Below are 20,355 nucleotides of genomic sequence, written 5' to 3'. Positions count from 1 at the left end.
TCACGCATGACTAGCACACTGATTGCTGTGCAATTAGTCACACAGCGAGTCATTAATGCCTGACGCTGTGCTTGGCTATAAGAGACTTCGCCTCAGAGAGCTCACAGGAACCAAAGAGTAATTACTTTTCAAATACTGTTGAAAATCTCAAATGGGGGTTGTTCTTTTTATGGAGTGCCCCTTTATGGAGTGTCTGTGATCGTACAGGAGTCAAAGGTTTATTGTGTGACAATAATTAGGTACATACAGGTGCACCCTGAATCCATGCAGTCTGTGGACAACACCATCTCTATTTAGGGCATGCTGAGAGAGGGGGAAAGAGAAAGACGGCTATGAAGGATATGCATGCTGTGTTATTTTAGTCAGACCTTTCTAACCCTGCATTCATACTAACAAGCCGCGATTTGAGTGACAGCGGCAAGCGACAAAGTGACAGCATGACAAGCGACATGTGAGTTACGATTTTCTCAACTCTATGCAATTAGGTATGACACGGTAAATTGACAAATCCAAACAACTGCTCTAATGATTCCCCGGACCATTTGTATGTCACAAGTGGTGGTGCATCTTTGTTTTTTTTTCCCCACTCGCATCTTTAGTTTTTACCTGCAATTAGTTCCCATTTACTGTTTGAGACACAAAAATCTAATAAAAACATATAACTGTGGTTTAATCTTATCCTGTCATATATGATCTTTCATTAAATGTGAAGGAAAATAAAGCTTAAAAGGAAGCACCAGAGTTCATTGATGCTTCTGGAGAGTGTAGCTAGTACAATTAGCTTGTGATGCTAACCTGTTAAAATGCAAATCAACAATGCAAAAACACTGATTATTGTGTTATTTAATTTTTGTTTAACTAGTTAGAAGAATATCAAACAGCCAATTTTCACACTTTTTTCACTTTATTATAATGTTAGAATACATTTTAAACAAAAGTAAGTCATATACTATAGAAAATAGTGTGTGATATGCTATATGTTTTGGCTACTAGGAGAACTGAAAAAAAAAAACTGGACAGGCTGTACATATCTACAAGCGACACTATTAGTGCTGGTTACATGTCCACAAGAGACAAATTAAAGTGACACAAGCACTGTCTCTTGCTAGTGTGAACACGGAGTAATTCAGGCAAGAGAAAGAAGCTGAGAAATGCTTTTTTATTCATGTTTTACACCAATATTTCATTAAAATGAATGCAATGCAGCTAATCCATTGAAGCAAAGCAACTCTTAAGTGAGACAGAATTGATCCAGGGGTCTCACTGTTAAGGGATGACAGCAATAGAAAGGCTGAAGGACAGTTTCCATCAAATGCTCAAAGATATTTTATCAAAAGTTTGTTGAAGCCACAGACAAGCATGATATTCAGAGTAATGATTTCCCAAGGGTTCTTTGGGTAGTTCCCTTCGTAGCTTCCTCATTAGAAACTGTTTGGATTGAGAACTGTGACGTATGTTGGTTAGAGGCAGGACACGAGTGCATATACTCAGCAATTTATTAGGAGCAATCATAATCAAAGTTTGTAGCAGGGATCAGAGCACAGGCAGACAGCAACAAACTAGGAAATTCCATATTTAAAATCAAAAACTTGGATTAAGGTGCATGATAAGACTTTACGAGGAGGGACAGAAACATGAGGGCATAAATAGACAAACTAATCAAAGGATAAACACAGAAAAGACACAATTGGGTAACACACCAATGACAGGACAGAGGCAGAGACAAGACGAACAGAAACAAAAGCACGTATCAAAACATTAACAGAAGCACATGACTTGAACTCAAAACAAAATGACATGAAAGCAGCATGAAGGGTTCCAAATTCACCCTTTTTTCTATTACTTACATAGTTTAAGGACATCAACATGAAAAGAGAACACACTTGGGCAAACAGGCTTTGGCAGTCCATCACAAACAAAGCTGATGCTGCTTTCTAACATTTATAAAGTGGGTTTGCTAGTGGCGCATTGCAGGTTCTAAAGCCTAATTGTAGACCGTGATCACTTCTTTTTCCACAAATGGCATGTGAGATGGCTGCTTTGAGGTCACGGGATTGCTAAATAGATAACAGGCACACACACACATTCACAATTTTTACCAAATAACCAAGGCACTTCACACATCTATATTCTCTGATCATTCTGTGCATTTTTTTAGTTGAACTTCATGTCATGAGAACAGCACACCGGATGATTGGTATTCTACAGCGAACACTTTGCCGGCTAAGCAATATTCAAGATACACAGCATTTTGCGGTGTGAAATTTTGGATTAGATTAGGCCTTAAAGGAGCTGGCTCTCTGATGCACCCTGATTCTGACCATTTCAACAGAAATGTTATTAGTAAACTTCATGTCCAAGTTTTTTTTTTTTTTAAAAAAAGCCTTTTCCAGGGAAAAAAAAGCATAGACATGCATGATAATGCATAACTGAGAACTAAATTCGCTGTATTAATTAACCAATATACTGAATGAACAAATATATATATATATATATATATATATATATATATATATATATATATATATATACATATATACATATATATATATACACAATGTAGATCACTTCATCAAACAACAAATCATACATATATCTTTGTACATACATAGTCTTATTCATGACTTCTGCTATAAACTCTCAGATGTGTAAAATTTTGGGTTTTTCTTTACCCTTTAGAAGTCATGTATGAACAAACATCCTGGCTAATAAAGTAAGTGTACAGCTAATACATGCATATAGCATATAGCATCCACTACACAACTGGTGAAGACCTATTTTTACGTAAATTCTAACTGCTTTATCAACGTATTTGTGAAGATCTGTAAAGATATAAACAGAAAGTAGAAAGCTTGTAATGGCTGTTGAGATTATTATTGTTACCACTATTTTGTAAGGTTTTTTTTATCTTTTCCAACTGTGTCAGCTCTAGAGACAATGGTCTGTTCAGGCTGTTAAAGACGAAATGTGTGTTTGTCAAGGATATTCACACTCAGCAGAACGCTCTTATCATCTTCCTTTCTCCACTTGTCTTTTCTCTATAAAAAAGTCTTTTTTAAAAAACAAGGATAACTGACTGATGACTATGATGTTGTATTGATCTTCTGTGTGCACCTGATAAATGAACATCTGAAAACCCCAGTCCAGACTGCAGGCTGAATTTCACACATTGCTATGGATCATTTAGCTAAAACGTGTTAAATAATGCAGCCTGTTTAGTGTTTATTTCAGTAAGTTGAAGTTCAGGAAATGAAGTAAGGAAAGTAAAGGAAAAGGAATTCATCTACTTTGAAGGATCTCATTACAGTGCAACATACAACATCAGTTCACTTTGAGCATCGTATTTTATTTAATGAACAAAACAAACAGAAAAAAAATTTTCTTGTGCGCTGACTGCTGTCCACCAAAATGATTATTAAATTCACATTCAATAAAGAAGACTCCAGCCGATTTGGCATCCAAGAATATTTTATAAAGCGGTGTACGTTGCATCTTCCATGTTTGTTCATGGAATTATTTTTGTCAACTGTATGACACAGAAGCTTAACCATCATGTGAATAGGATGCTTGATAAAATACAAAAGCAATCTTATTTGAATCATTTAGCCTTTAATTCCTATACATGTAACAGCAAAAAATTTCACATTCCTTTCATTCAGAGCAGTGATTAATCAGTGAAATTTTAGAGACTTACTTATCAGTTTCACTTTTTGTATACATTTGCTTGCTGGAGTTACTTGGTGATGTCATGAACAGAACCACATTCAAGTGCTAAAGAGACTGATCTAGCATAAAATACAAACACTTGGAAATGTCACAGTCCTTTTTTTTTCATCTACTCTTCCTGCTTATCTCAGATCTGCTCAATTAGAATTAAACATGGCTTGCAGGGAAATCATTTGTTCTTATAATACCAGCTCAAGAATGTTCTGTGTGTGTGTGTGTGTGTGTGTGTGTCTCCTATAGATAATTGGGAATGAATATGATGATGAGTTTAAGCTTACTAAAATTATTCCTCTATTCCATAAAGGTGAATGAAATCGTGAATGAATGAAATACCTGAGTATTGCAAGGTTCTATCTAAGTTTAAAGATGAATGGGAGAATCTTATAATGCTAAGTCAAACTGTATAATACTATGTATATCAGTAAAATAATAATTTTTCAATTTATTACTAGAATACTGTATGTATGCTGCTACATTGTTTGAAGATTATAGGATTGATTTCATGACATCATTAACTGAAGATATTGAATTGCTAGTAAGTAAGTAAGTAAATAAATAAATAAGGGGTTTACTATGCAGTCAGAACATTAAAACCCAATTTCTCCATTCATAAATCTGAAAGTTATTAGTGCTCTGACCTTAATCAACTTTGCTTCAGAAATGTTTTGTCAGCTTACTGCATTCTGTCTGCATACATAATTTTTGCTCCTTGTTTTTTTTGTCTTGATGGATGTCCCAGAGGAACAGATTGAAAGAACAGGTTGAGACTGGATTTTCCCCACATATTTCACTAAGGAACAAAATCACCTTGTTGGGGAAAGAGAGGAATGGCCTTTGGGGCAAATGCACAGAAGCACATTACTGTACACCAATCAAGCATTCATGAAGTCTTTTCATGCACCCATAATTCATGTTCTTAGGGAAGAATATTTCCCAAGTAAAAAAAAAATGTAATTTAGTAAAAAATCTAGGCCCTAATTCTTGTATAGGTTTTGTTTTTCCATTACAAGTTCATCACCTAGCAGCTCCTGCAAACTGTGCTGCTTAGATTTTGTGAAGTTAAATCTCTGAGGAGCATTATTTAATATATAGCCTTTTACAAAATAAAGAAATAAAATGTTCCTACAGGACAGTTTCTTATAACTTGTGATGTATTTTCTTAGCTGTGCACAGTGGAATCTCTATTTTTGTTTGACCCTGAGAATCAGTTTGCTGGTTCTGATTCAAAAATATCCTGATAGGAAAGCCACGGCAATTTGAACTAAAATGGAACATAAGTTAATAAATACAGATCTAAAAATTAATTCAGAAATTGCTGGATTCAAAAAGGCTGAGAACTAAAAATGTGCATAATATTAAGGTTTATGTTATGCTCTCACAACACACAGACAAGCATTTTTTGAAAACCTAAGTTAGAACTTTAGTTAAATTCATAGCTGATATTTAACAATTCAAATAAAAAAATTAGCCAAAGAGGACTAACAAGCTTAAAGTGAAGACACTTGTCACACCCGTGATCCTCTGTGATCCTGTTCATAATCATATTTGCTGCCGTTAATAACCCAGACTGCCAGAGAGACTTTGCCACTGTTTTGTTTGTGGCAATTCCAAGCCTTTGTTCGCTGTCTGTTCTGATTGGTTTTTACCATAGCCTGCTTAATGTTTGCCGAGATAGTCTTGTGTAGTTTATGCTTGTTTGGAAATCACCTGACCATTAGCCTGTGTCACGTTTCTGAATATTCCTTAGCCATTTTGTTTGTCTGATCTATTGTTTGGTTGGTTGGTTGGTTGGTAGGTTGTTTTTTTTTTTTGTAGAACCAGAGACCTGTCAGTCTGTCCACCACGACCTTCTGGTGACTTTCTCAAAGTTAGCTTATTGATGAGTAAGAATTTGGAAGGTACAGTATATACACTATATGGCCAAAACTTTGTGGACACCTGATCATCACACCCATATGCAGTTCTTCCCCAAACTGTTTCCACAAAGATGAAAACACACAATTGTATAGAATGTCCTTGTATGCTGTAGTATTACAATTTCTCTTCATGGGAACTAAGAGGGCCATACAAGTTCCAGCACGACAGTGCTCTTGTGCAAAGTGAGGTCCATGAAGACATGGAGTACCAAGGTTGAAGTAGAAGAACTCGTTTGGTCTGCACAGAGCCCTGACCCCAACACCACTAAACACTTTCTGGGGATGAACTGGTATGACAATGTGCCCCAGGTCTCCTCGCCCAACATCACTGCCCGACCTCACTGATGATCTTGTGGCAGAATGGGCACAAAAGCCTTCCCAGAAGATTGCAGGTTATTTTAACAAAGGGGAACTAAATCTGGAATGGGATGTTCAAAAAACACATATGGCTGTGAAAGTCATGTGTCCACAAACTATTGGCCATATAGTGTACTATATTGTGAGGTTTTATTTGGTTGCTTGCTGACTGACTTACTCACTCACTCACTTATGATAGGACACAGAATATGAAGTGGTTGTTGAAGTTGTTGTATGAAGTGGATGTAGGTTGTTAACCACGTCCATAACATTTGTACACACAAGCATTCCTTTTTCCTAAGTGTGAGAACCCTCATTTCTTTCATAAGATATAAGCAGATAGTTTAAATCTGGTACACATTTTGTGAACGTGCGCTCCTTATGTCTGTCAGTCTTTTGTGAATAATGATTTGCATTTATTTGTTAGTTTTTTACTTAGTTGGTTTTTCAGTTAGTTAGTTAGCTAGTACAAATGACTAATTTCTCCTCATGTCGAACCTCTCAATACACAGATACCCTACTGTTCTATTTTCATTGTTGTAGACACTACTTCCCTGGCATTGAGAAAGCTAGCCCCCCACAGGCAACAGCAACCATTGGAGACCCTGCTTTTAGATTGAACTTCCCAGAGGCAAAGAAGAGAAGGTAAGGATACAGCCTCAAGCCAGTTAAGCCACATTTAGTAAGTACATCTTCTGAATTTGGTATTGCACAAGAATATTTCCAAAAACAGATATTTTTAAATAGCGCTTTTATAATGGAACATTAGCAAAAAAAAAATTCAAATTCAAATTTTATTGGTCACGCATACAACCATACACAGTATGACATGCAGTGAAATGCTTTTTACGACTGTCCGGTGACAAAAACAGAATTTACATTAAAAAGAATTTACTAGCATAGAAAGACAAAAAGAAAAATATAAAATAAAATATAAAGGATATAAAAAAGATGGGAGAAAAAGTATGGACTGTATGAGAGTGCAGATATGTGCTGTTGTATATGCAGTGCAATGCTGTGCAACATCGAGCTGAGGTAGTTGCAGTGAAATAGCTAACATATATAATAAATATTTATAAATACAGGATAATACGGGTATATTAATAGGAATGTAGGCAGTGTGGGTGTTGTGCAACCAAATCCAAGGTCTAGACCTAGGTATTGTCCTGGCTGAGGGCCCGAACGGCTTACTCATTCTCTCTGTGTTGGCCTTTAGGGAATGGAAGCACTTCCCTGACTGCAAAAGAGTGAAGAGCGCACTGTTTGGACTGAGGTCCTTCACTATCTTCCTGGCCTTGGTCCAGCACTGCGTGCTGTAGATACACTGCAGATCAATTCAATTTAATTTTATTTGTATAGTGCTTTTAACAGTGGACATTGTCGCAAATCAGCTTTACAGAAATATATAAATTCAGGATATGAATTTTAAATTTATAAATTTTTTCCTAATGAGGAAGCCAGAGGCAATGGTGGCAAGGAAAAACTCCCTGAAACAATATGAGGAATAAAACATGAGAGGAACCGGACTCACCCATCCTCATCTGGGAGACACTGGATAGTGTGATTATAAATAATTCACTTCTATAACTGTGTGCTATATAGTCAAAAAGTGTAATACTGTAACCAGGAAATTCATTATCATTTTAATATGAAGTCTATTTTGTTGAAGTTATCAACTGTTCACTGATGGAAACTTGAGTGCAAAACTGTTCGTGACAATTGAAGTCCTAAAACTATCATAGCAATTGCAGTCCAATGCCATTTTCATGGTTTCTAAGAGGTACCATCCACAGTAATCTCATGTATCTTTAGGCTGTCCATATGGGTCCATCCTCAGCAGCAGCAAGTGTTTTCCAAGTGATGAGAACTCCAACCAGTAGTAGGGCAGAGTAGTGGATCAGGCAGGTCTGGAGAGCAGAAGGGGTCAGGATCACTGATATCTCAGGACTAACATGTGTAGCTCGAAGTTACCAGAAGGTAACAAAGACACGAGGGCACCCTGGGATATAAAGCAGCCAGCTACTCCACCATCAACAAACCTGCGTGTACGCATGGGATTTAGGGTGCAACAGCATCCAAACATCCCGGTTCACCAAAACACTCTATGCCCATGAACCCTCTAGATCTGCTCCTTTACCTAAGAAAAAACTACTCACAAATGGCTTGACTTAACAAATATGTTTTCAGCCTAGACTTAAACACTAAGACTGTGTCTGAGTCCTGAACACTAAATGGAAGGTTGTTCCATAGCTGTGAGGCTTTGTAAGAGAAAGCTCTGCCCCCTGCTGTAGCCTTTACTATTGAAGGTACCAACAAACAGCCTGCACCTTTTTTATTGAAGTAAGCATGGTGGTTCATAAAAGACCAGAATTTCACTCAAGTACTATGGCACGAGACCATTCTGCTTTATAGATCAATAGTAGTATTTATAATCAATGTGAAATTTGATTGGGAGCCAATGCAGTGTGGATAAGATGGGGTGATATGGTCATATCTTCTGGTTCTAGTAAGGACTTGCTGCTGCATTCTGGACTAACTGGGGCTTGTTTATGCATCTACTGGAACATCCAGACAGTAAGGAATTACAATATTCCAACCTAGATGTAATAAAAGCATGAATTAGTTTTTCTACTTTGTGTAGTGACATTATATTTCTTATCTTAGCAAAGATGAAAGAAGGCTATCCTAGTAATATTATTTACATGAGCTTCAAATGAAAGACTGGAGACAATAATCATACCAAGATCTTTTACTGCTGCACATGATGAAACATAAAGGCCATCCAGAGATACTATGTAATCAGAAAGCTTACTTCTAGCTGCATGTGGTCCTAGTACAAGTACTTCTCTCTTGTCAGAATTAAGTAGAAGGAAGTTAATAAGCATCCAGTGTTTAATGTCTTTTACACATTTTAATTTTTTAAAACTTTTATACTTTATTAAGCTGGTGTCTTTCATCTGGCTTTGCTGAAACATACAACTCTGTGTTCTCAGCATAACAGTGGAAGCTAATACCATGTTTACGAATAATTTTACCCAGAGGTAGCATATATAAAGAAAAAAGCAGTGGGCCTCAAACAGAACCTTGTAGAACACCAAACTTTACCTTAGTATACGTAGTCACCATTTACATCTACAAACTGATAACAATCAGTCAAATAAGACCTCAGCCAGGAGAGGGCCATTCCCCTAACTCCAACAACATTTTCTAGTCTATCAAGGAGACTAGTATGATCAATGGTGTCAAAAGCTGCACAGAGGAACACAAGCAAGGAGACACAACCCTGATCAGAGGCCTCTACTAGGTCATTTACCACTTTAACCAGCAGGTTCGATTGCTTCTAGTATTATTTCTTTGAATAATCAACATGTGACGATTTTGATGAGGAAATTAGTGAAAATAGTTCAGTCTCTTGACAGAGAGTAAAAGATTCTAAACACTGATCTGATATAGTTATATTGTTATCTATAGGGTTAGTTTTTTGCCTGATACTTTTTATTTTGCCATTGAAAAAATTCATCGCTAGATCAGGGAGCTCAGTGCAGATGATGCTATCAGCAGTTCACACCACCCTATCCTGCTTGGTGCTCTTCCCAATCCAGGCTGTGATGTTTCCCGTCAGGAGCATCAGAAGGCAGTTTAAAGTCCCTTAAGCATCTAAGGTGGTTAAAATGCTGATGGCCTTCTTCACCAGGGTATTAATGAGACAGGACCATGACAGGTCCAGCGTGATGTGGACAAAAAGATAGCGGAAACTGTCCTTAAAGGGGTGATAGCTCCTCTCCTGCTTCGTGCTGAAGTCCACTATCAACTCCTTTGTCTAGCTGACTTGCAGGAGGAGATTGTTCTGTTTGAGCTACAAAATAATCTTGTGCATTAGTTATTATGGTTTATAATTTTTAGAATGATTATAAAATTCAGTGACATTTTTGAAATTATTGAGATAAATTTTCAGTGTTAAAAAGTCAATATAACTTAGTAGTAGACAAAATGTTTTCAGTGTTCGTTTTACATCAGTCATGTTCTCTCTGACAACAGCTTTTGCTGCTGTTCATCATCTCATTTGGAGACCACTTTGCTAACACCTGGGTCTTTAACCATTACTGAGGTTGTACAAAGGTGTGTGGTAAAAAGCGATATCTAATATTTGGTTGTTGCTAGTTAGTTTGCTGCTATCAACATACTGAACATTTGTGCTATTTTAAGATGAAACGCTGCATCTATTTAAGAATATAGTATAAATGTATTTTGATTTATCTAATGGTTTGTTGTTCTCTATAAATGGTAAATGGATTCAAAGAACTGTGCTTCGTTAAATGTTTCTGCATACAACAGCATGCAGCCTTGTAAAATGTTGCATTAGTTAACATGCATAGGCATGGACAAGAGTATCACAGTGGAACTGCATACTGTGGTGGTAAGGCACCCAAACATTGCTAGTACTTCTAACACATAATGTGTCAATGGAAAACACGGTAGCAGTAAGCAACTGACAAAGGGTAAGAGAAAAGTGAAAAATAGTTTTTGTGACTTTTTGGTCAAACAGGTGGTGGTTAGTCTTCTGAGGTGCTTTTGCCAATAGAATTTTGTGCTTAGCTGTTAAAGGGAATATCCAACAGTATCTACTGTATATTAATAAATATGTATATTCAAAACCATCCAAGATTTATTTTGTAAAGAAATCCTGAGTTTTGCTTTTTGGTTTAAAGTTGTTTCAGCAACATATTCATTCATCATCATTTCTTGTTAATCATTAATCATATCTTACATTATCCACAATGCCATTCATCATTACCTAAAGCTCTCTCACCTCCTCACTAGGCTCAAACAAAGAAGGTTCCAAAGCTTCAACATGTTAATACTATCCACTATACTATACTATCCACAATCAAATCACCATGCTTAATATCTTATAGATAACTAGACAAGCCAAGCTGTTTACTGATCACACATGCTAACTCAGAACTAATGCATCAAAAACCAAGAATTTTATGTCAGTAATTTGGGTGCCCACATTAAAGGTACAGTCTTGTATGTGTTATTAGACAATTTCAGAAGTCATTTAATGTTGATAAATTCAAAATTTTCTGCTTACTCAGTCACAATTATATTCAAAGCACATCAGTAAGAGCTGATTTGTTTCCACTGAGAATGAAAACATTTCTACTGGAGCTGTTCAGAGACTGAAGGACAATGAGAATTTAACATGTAGGTGGTGTTAAAAGTGACTGTGTCTTAAATGAGCTAAACTACTTCTAGTGTGTAAGAGGCTTTCCACATGCCTTTTTGCATGATTTGTTGGAAGGATAAGTCCATGTGGAGCTTCTCATTTAGTAAACTGCTGTAGGAAGTTTTTTTGTCCTGAAACCAAAGACTACCCTAGAACACTATCTTCTGTTATATTCACTGTTTTATTCCACTGCCTGACTTCCGTACAATAAGATTCAAATATTTTAAAAGTTGTTTTAAAAGTTCTTTGGAATTTTAATATTTCCAAATATATATATTGATGACTTTTTATTTTCAAGGCACCAGCTCATGCTAGCATATATAAGTCACATGGACATAACAAATCTACCAGTGCTTACCCTGAATTTTAATTTGACCTTAGTAGCCAAATTTCCATCCACTTTTTGCACTTTTCTGTTATCGACAAAGTGAACATGCATAAAAAAAAAAGTTTGTGAAATTTGCTGTCTCCCCCCTATTTTCATCCAATTGGCCTTTTACTGATAAAATGGTGTGCGTGGTGATGTGATCCTTAAAAAAACAAATTGTCACATAAGTTTTGTATCGCAAAAGAAATCTGCCCTTGAGCCTCTTCCATACATAATTTTGGGTATATTGCAAATTTTGTACCTTTTGCGTCCCACACGTCCTAAAATCTTGCTATAAAAAATGCCATTTTTTGACAAATCTGTTTTCAAACTATTTTTTCACAACCTTTGAAGTATTGACATAGAATTTATGTGCTAAAGTTAAACAAAATAAAGAATATATCAACATGAAATTTTATCGATAATTTGTGTTTTCATCAGTTATTTCGGTAAACATTTCAATGCGCTAAACCTTTTTTTCGCAAAAAAAAAAATCCTTGGATGGAAATGTAGCTGTTGTTGAAGATACTATCAGAAGCTAATGCAAAAATGAGAATTCTCTATCTCCGCTAAAACTATGTTCACATGGGACAAAGTACATTCAAGGAATGTGTTTATCCACAGGATGCAGAAGTGGACTTACTGATTAGGGAAAATGAATTAAGGTGCTAATTATTTAGGGAGGGGGGGGGAGGCATATTTTTTATTTGTTTTAAACTTACAACCTGGTGCCTGGTACACCTGAGGTCTTATGAGGCCTGTAAAAACCACTCTGTAAAAAAAATCAGTGAAAGCAGATAAGAAAAAAGAGATATAGAAAAACTTATCCCACTTTTATAGTTGACCATTTTTTTTCCAATCCCAGTCAAAGAAAACTACATTCACTATATATCTGGCCAACAGACTCTTTCATCAAAAATGGGGGATGTGAAGCAACAAAATTTCCTTTTTCCCATACTTATACTTCCCATACTTATACTTACATATTCCATACTTCAAGCCTTAAAGTCAGGCTAGTCAGAAATTTGGAATTGTCAACATTTCAGCTTGGTGTTCATTGCGGCTGATCATATTTTTTTCCATTCTTTCCTACGTCTAGGCAATGGGTCTCTGCTAAAATTGCATTCCTGCATTTTCTGTTAATTTCATTAATTAAATGATTTTCCTTCCACTTTTCATGGTGGGAGTCACACTGGCAACAGGCTGAGAAGGTCAGTCCAGAGTTGCAGTCCCAGATTGCAGTCCCTCCATGATGATTCCCAAATGTTCCCAAGCCAACTGTTAGATATAATCTCTAGAGCAGGTCCTGGGACTGTCTGCAGTCTCCATCCAGTGGGGGCCTTCATGTCCAAGGGTCTATACCTCCTCTCAATTCAGAAGAGCAGCATCCCTCCTCCTACAAGGCTCTCCCAGATTGTTGAGCACCTATCACTGAGAGGAAGCCCAGCAACCTTGTGGAGAAACCTCATTTCCTTTGCCTGCATTAACTTCTTTTGTTCACTACCCACATACTGTGACATTATAGGTGAGGGTAGAGACATAGATTTACCAATAAATCTGCAAACTGAGCTCCTGCTTCACCACCTCAGACTAACAGTATTTGTAACACTGCAGCCACTGACCTGTTCTATTTATCAATCTCACACACTCTTTTTCCATCACTTGTTAATAAGATCCCAAAATATTAAAACTCCTCTGTGAGAGGTAAGGTCTCTACTCTGAAGGGAGCATCTCACTCTTTTCTAAGAGAGAACCGCCATCTTTCAAACACTTCCAATATGTTATTATTTAACATATATTCCAATATATTCCAATATATATTATTTCAGAGCAGCCATATTCATTCATTTGTTCATAGTTTTAGCTTTATTCTCTGAGAAGTGTTTACTTTTAACTTTTTCATCCAGCGTTCATCCAATCTACACTCTCCTTTCTAATTGAATAAAGTAGAATAGTACTGAATAAACAGCAAGCACACACATGCTGCAGTGTCTGATTAAAAATGGAATTTATATGAGAAGCAATGAGTGTTTGTGCCACTGTGGATCTCTAATTCATGCACACCTCTCCAACATGGTCCCTATCTTTTTCAAAAAAGTTGTCTGAGAGAACAACACTGTCTGTGCACATGTGTCTGATGGTTTCTGATTGAAGTACCCAATTAACCAAACAATATGTTCCAAACACACTTCAGTCCCATTTGGTGTGTAAGAGCAGCCTCAACGATTGGCACAAATTATATCCAACTGCACAGAGAAAAGCTATCATTCCTCTGTTCTCTTATTCTCCCTTTCTTCAGCTCACTCTACTAAACCTTGCCTTACAGATATATCACAGCTCTTTGCTTTTTTTTCCAAAAAAGTTCCAAATAACATTTCATAAGAATTAAAGATTCACTGATTATAGTTATGTGGAAAACCACTCAATTAAATTTGAATTTGGAATAAATGAAACATAAAAAATAACAGTTTTTGAATTTCAATTTCTTTCAAATGATATATACACTCAGAAAAAAAAGTAGTTCATGTACCAGTATGTGAATACTTTTGATCACTACAGGACAACAAAATTGTTCAGAAACCTGATGTGTAGAGAGCTGCATGAAGAATGGATAATGGTTATTAGCAAATATAGAGGAAAAAAGGAGCTCACCAGAAATCAGACAGAATGAGTATGCTGGTTTGGCATTTTTAGATAAACACAATGAAAATATCTGCACTGTTTATCAGTAGCAATTTGCACATCTATAGTTAAACTATTTCTAAAGAGAGTGAGCTCTTCTGACTCTACAAGGCCCTCCTCAGAATATAGAGTGCAAAAAGAAATAGTTCCTTGGTGTACTAGTTGGTTAGGCAAGGTTGCAGAACTATTTAGTTAGTTAAGTAAGAATAATACAGTTGAATCTGGAATGAGTGGTTGTCAATTTTCATGACTAAATTGTACTGTTTTGGTATATAATTGCATGCAAGATAGATTTAAAAAATGCTTTAATTGGAAGAATCAAGTGCAGAAAAACATATTAGGACTGTTTGACTCTTTTGGCTCTATACTCCAGCATATTGCGTTTGAAATGCATATTGTAGACTGACATCTCCCCTTCTGGCAAAGCCTCCTCATTATCATCTGCACCTGTCTCTTGTTTATGGACTCATTAAGAGACTTATATGTACACACCATCATTTACCCCTGGGCTTTCTGAAGTATTGCATGTATGCTGTGGCTTTTTTAAATCATAAATTTAAATCTTTTAAATCTTTTTTTAAATCACAAAATAGTTTGAAAATGCTGTATTACTTCTGTTTGTATGGTCATACATTCCTAGTAGTAGAACTGGTATTTATTAATCTTATTAATCTTTATTAATTTATCACTTTGACTACTATTTTTTCAGATGTGATTGCATTTTTCTGATTTATTTCTTCTTATAAAGAATCCTCTGAAAGCTCATTTCAGAGAGCTCAAGATTTTGTTGAGTCCAGTGCAGTCCTTGTTATATTACTGTGTAAAGGGTATAGTCAAATGCCTGAGTGAATAATGAGTAGATGGATGCCAAATACATGCAGCACATCACTGTAAACTTGCTGCAAGGACAAAATACACGCTCAAATTTCAGTTAATATTCTTCTGTAGGGCAATCCATATAATGCTCTTTTTATAGAGACAATCTCTGTTAAATTTCATGGAAAAAATGTAAAGTAATCCTAAATTGTATTAAATCTTATTTGATTTTTTCTTATTTGATGCAACTAGCATTTGTAGCATATTGTACAAATAAGTTGTAGGTTGGCCTTAGAAATGAGTCAAGAATCATAACTCCTACTTGTATTGGAGAAATGGACTTATTTCATTCACGAGCTGTCAAAACACATCATAGTGCTTGTTTATGTAATACAAACGTTTATTAAAAGGAGCAGCAGGTAAGTGAAATGAACAATTTCATATAAACTAATTATCATCTTCCTCTACATACTGTCATATTAAATAGTGTTGGGTAAAGCAAATTAAAGGTGACATACTGAAGGAAAAACTGGTGGCTCTGTTACGAGAGAGAGAAATTTTGCTGGCCTGGTTTAGGTTCACATGTCCCCTTAGATGGAAATGTCATTACAAATCAATAAGTTCTTCTGACTGATCACCTTTATCTTATGACGAAATATTTCTACCTCTTCCAGGATGACCCAGCCCCTATTTACAGGGCATGAGGGCTCACTGAATGGTTTCTTGAGTATGAAAATGATAGAAATCATATGCTAGGGTCTTCACAGTCAGCAGATCTCAATCCGATTGAACACAGTTTTGAGCCAGATAGTGTGTTGGTGCTCTATCACCATCTGAGCACTAATGGCAAAGTGGCAAAGTGTTTCTGAGGCTGTAGGAGATGAAACCAGGAGATAGTCAAAGTGGTTGACAAAAATTAATTTCAAGATCCAAGAGCGTAGATGGGCTTTTTTCCCCCCTATGTTTCCTCATGTTCTTGCTCCCATAACCACAACTAGCAGTGCAAACAGAGATGTCATTAATGTTGTCAATTGTTTAAATTTATTTCTACTGGAAAGGAGAAATATTTTATCCCAATGATATGATAAAATGATCATATACATCACCCATTTAAGAGACATATATTTATATATGGAAAGGGAAAGGACCTGAATATTTACATCAGAGCCTTTCCAGAAAAAAAGGAGATATCACAAAATATGTCTGAATTATTGTAGGTCAAAACTTTATGGCTCAGTATTCAATTTACATAATTAGCAGATGAAACTTTATAACTCCAAAGTCTTGAGTTATTAAAGCAGTCACAAAGCAATAAATATCACAGGTAACATTCAGAATGAAGTAAGCTTTTTTATCTGGTTACTTAGTGTCAAAATTAATAAAAATGAGAACTGACGGTCTGCATGTTCAAAACCAGTGGCAAAAAAGCTCGCCCCAGAGGTTTTCTAACATTCTGTACATGTCAATATATCTCAATATCTTCACTGATCTAGACATGCATTATTTTTAATATAAAGTTTAATATTCTCCTTTGTAAAGGACTAAGCATAAATTTCCTCTAGCATTATAAACGTCCCTAGGTTACGTCTGTAACCGTGGTTCCCTGAGGGAACGAGACACTGCGTCAAGCAACGCTTTGGGAATACCTCTGCGTGACCACGCTCTGAATCACATGTGTAATCCAGCCAACGGAATCGTGTGACATCACCGGCAGGATGACGTCACGACCCGGAAGTATAAAAATGCATGCGGTGGAGCCGGCGCCAGCTTCAGGAAAGTGAAGGAAGCTCTTGCAGGGATGCAGAAAGTATGGTACCTAGACACAGCATCTCGTTCCCTCGGGGAACCATGGTTACAGACGTAACCTAGGGATGTTCCCCTTCAGGAACTCGAGCTGCGTCAAGTATCTAACACCACCAGACTGACCAATCCTTGCCTAGTGTGGAAGGGCACACTAGATCAAGAGAACTGAGGAGCCGGAAGCGGCATCGAGGTCAAGGCTATAAAACCTGACAATAGTCAGAGGGGTTAAATATATATATATCCTGGAGAGAAACACCAGAGGAGAAGGCCTTGGAGGCCGCCATACTTCGGGTAGAATGAGCATTGACCCCCAACGGAGAGGGGAGATCAGAGGACTCGTAAGAGGTAGTAATAGCATCCACTATCCACCTGCTGAGGGTCTGCTTGTTCGCAGGAAGACCCTTCTTATAAGGACCGTAGCAGACAAACAGCTGGTCTGACTTCCTCCACAGGGCAGCTCTGTGGACATATGTGTCCAGTGCTCGCAGTGGACACACACAATTAAGCCTTTCCTGGTCCTGGTCCCGAAAGGGAGGCGGACAGAATGCCTGAAGCACGACTGGCCTTGGAACCACAGAGGGCACCTTAGGAACATACCCTGGTCTGGGGTAAAGAAAGGCTCTGGCCAGACCAGGGGCAAACGCCACAGAAAGAGCCTAACTCTCTTCAGGAAAGAGATGGCTAATAGAAATACAGTCTTGACTGTAAGAAATCTCAAAGACACCTCCTCCAAGGGTTCAAAGGGAGGTTTAGAAAGGGCCTCTAAAACCACGGCCAAATCCCAAGAAGGTACTCTAGGTCGTACTGGGGGCCTCAGACTCCTGGTACCACGGAGGAAACGCGTCACTAATGGGTTTCTCCCCAGAGAAATTCCAGCGGAAATTCCAGCAGAAATTCCAGCAGAAATTCCAGCACTGAACCAACCGGGCAGTTAACTGGTTCTAACTGACAGTTTTTACACCATGACGTGAACAGATTCCATTCCCTGGGCCTCAGCCCCTGCCTTGACAGGATGTCCGCCCCCTGATTGAGATGCCCCAGGATGTATACTGCCCTCAGTGAGAGCAGCTTCCCTTGGGCCAACAGAAGGATCTGGTGCGCCAGCCTGTAAAGGGGGCGCAAGCACAGACCTCCTGACGGTTCAGGTAGGAGACCACTGAAGTGTTGTCCATGTGGACCAACACATGATGGCCCTCAGGTCTGAGAGAAAATGTTTCACTGCTCGAAACACGGCCCGCATCTCCAGGCAGTTTATGTGCCACTTGAGACGGGGCCCTTCCCACAGACTTTGGGCAGAGCGGCCACTCATGACCGCCCCCCCAGCCCGTGAGGGAGGCATCCATCGTTAGCGTTACGCGACAAGAACCATGGTTTCTTCCACATGTCTAAGGCCCGTAAGCCTCGCCGCATGACCTTGATCATGCGAAACGGGTTGCCCCTCGGGGAAAACCCTTTGGTCCTGAGGCAACACTGCAAGGGTCTCATGTACAGCAGGCCAAAAGGTATCATGTTGGATGCAGCTGCCATCAGACCCAACAGTCTCTGAAACTGTATAGCAGTGAGTGACTGGCCTTCTCTCACTCTCTTGACCGCCATGAGGATCGACTCGATCCAAGCAGGAGACAGACGTGCCTGCATCGTGGTCGAATCCCACACCACACTTAGATAAGTGGTCCTCTGCACTGGAGAAAGCACACTTTTCTTTGCTTTTAGTCTTAACCCCAATTCTTTTATATGGGTGAGAACGACATCTCAATGTCGAACCGCCATCTGCTCTGATTGCGCTAAAATCAACCAATCGTCGATGTAATTGAGTATGCGGATGCCCTGGAGTCGCAATGGAGCCAGAGCAGCATCTACACACTTGGTGAAAGTGTGGGGAGAGAGTGCAAGAACGAAGGGAAGAACCCGATACTGGTAAGCTTCGCCCCCAAAAGCAAACCTCAGGTACCTCCTGTGCTGAGGAAGAATGGAAATGTGGAAGTATGCGTCTTTCAGATCTATCGTGACAAACCAGTCCTCGGACCTGATTTGAGACACGACAGGACCAGGAAAGGCTTAATTGTGTGTGTCCACAGAGTGTGTAATTTTGAACTTGAGTCTCTGAGTGGTAACTGAGTGGTTCAGCAGATGCAGATCTAAAATAGGACGCAGCCCTCCATCTTTTTTCGGAACTATGAAGTACTGGCCGTAGAACCTGGACTCTCTGTCAAGAGGAGGGACCACCTCGATGGCCTCCTTCCTCAAGAGAGTATGTACTTCTTGTTCCATGACCAGAGCCTGCTCGGGGGCCACCAAAGTGGGAAAAACCCTGTTGAATAGAGGAGAACGTGACCCGAACTGGATCTTGTAGCCTTTTTCTACAGTACACAGGACCCATTGAGACGCATTTGGCAGAAGCTTCCACGCTGCCAGAAAGTCTACCAAGGGAATCAGTCTCTCGAGACTGACCTCTGGCATATTTAGAGCATCTAGATCGGTGCCCTGAAGTGGAGGACCGGCAGGGAATAGCCGATTTAGCTGTTCTAGAGACCTCGTTGGAGGTAGCGAGCCCCCCAGAACCGCTACGTTTCCGGGCGGGAACTGGGAGAAGCGGCATCTGGGAGATCCGTCATCTCCCTGGGCCTCGACCTGGAGCGCCACCCTGGCTCCTTTTCGGGGTGAGCGCGAGTGGCGGCACTCCATTTCTGGACCTCACGGTGTGAGGAGCTGGTACATGGCTGGGGCTGCTCCAGCCGAGCAGCCCCATAAGAGCGGCGAGGGAGAAAACGCTGGAACGCCGCCGACTGTTTCTTGGCCTCCTGGAACCTGTCGACGACTGTATTTACGGCATCGCCGAACAGGCCAGTCGGCACCATAGGGGCATCTAGGAGAAAGACCCTGTCTCTGTCTTTTAAATTAGACAGGGTCAGCCACAAATGTCTCTCCATAGCCACCAGGGCTGCCATAGACCACCCAATTGCCCTGGCGGTCTCTTTAGTGGCCCGGAGAGACAAATCTGCGGCACAACGCAGTTCAGAAATGTCACCATAATTAATCTCTTCTCCCTCGTCCAACTCTTTAAGCAGGTCAGCCTGGCATGCCTGCAACACCGCCATAGTGTGCAGGCAAGCACCAGCCTGACCCACCGCCTTGTACCCACCAAAGCCGAGGAGGTCCGAAGCAGCTTGGAGGGCAGTACCAGGGCCTTAAGGGACGATGCACCACCTGGAGAGATACAGCTCGCAAGTGTCCCCTCAACCCAGGGAATCGCCCCGTAACTGTGCTCCTCCAGTCCCACCACATTAGAGTAGTGAGAAACATTGGGACTGAAGAGCCGGGCTGAGTATGGATTGTTCCACGATCTGGACACCTCAGTGTGCAAATCGGGAAAGAAGGGTAGGTCCCGGCGCGGAGGAAGTGACTTAGATTGCAGAAAACGCTCATCTAACTTGCTGCGTGGACGTGCCTCCTGCTTT

This window comes from Pangasianodon hypophthalmus, chromosome 12, assembly GCF_027358585.1.
Source record: "Pangasianodon hypophthalmus isolate fPanHyp1 chromosome 12, fPanHyp1.pri, whole genome shotgun sequence".
Taxonomy (NCBI): Eukaryota; Metazoa; Chordata; class Actinopteri; order Siluriformes; family Pangasiidae; genus Pangasianodon; species Pangasianodon hypophthalmus.
Note: the sequence above shows the minus strand (reverse complement) of the source record.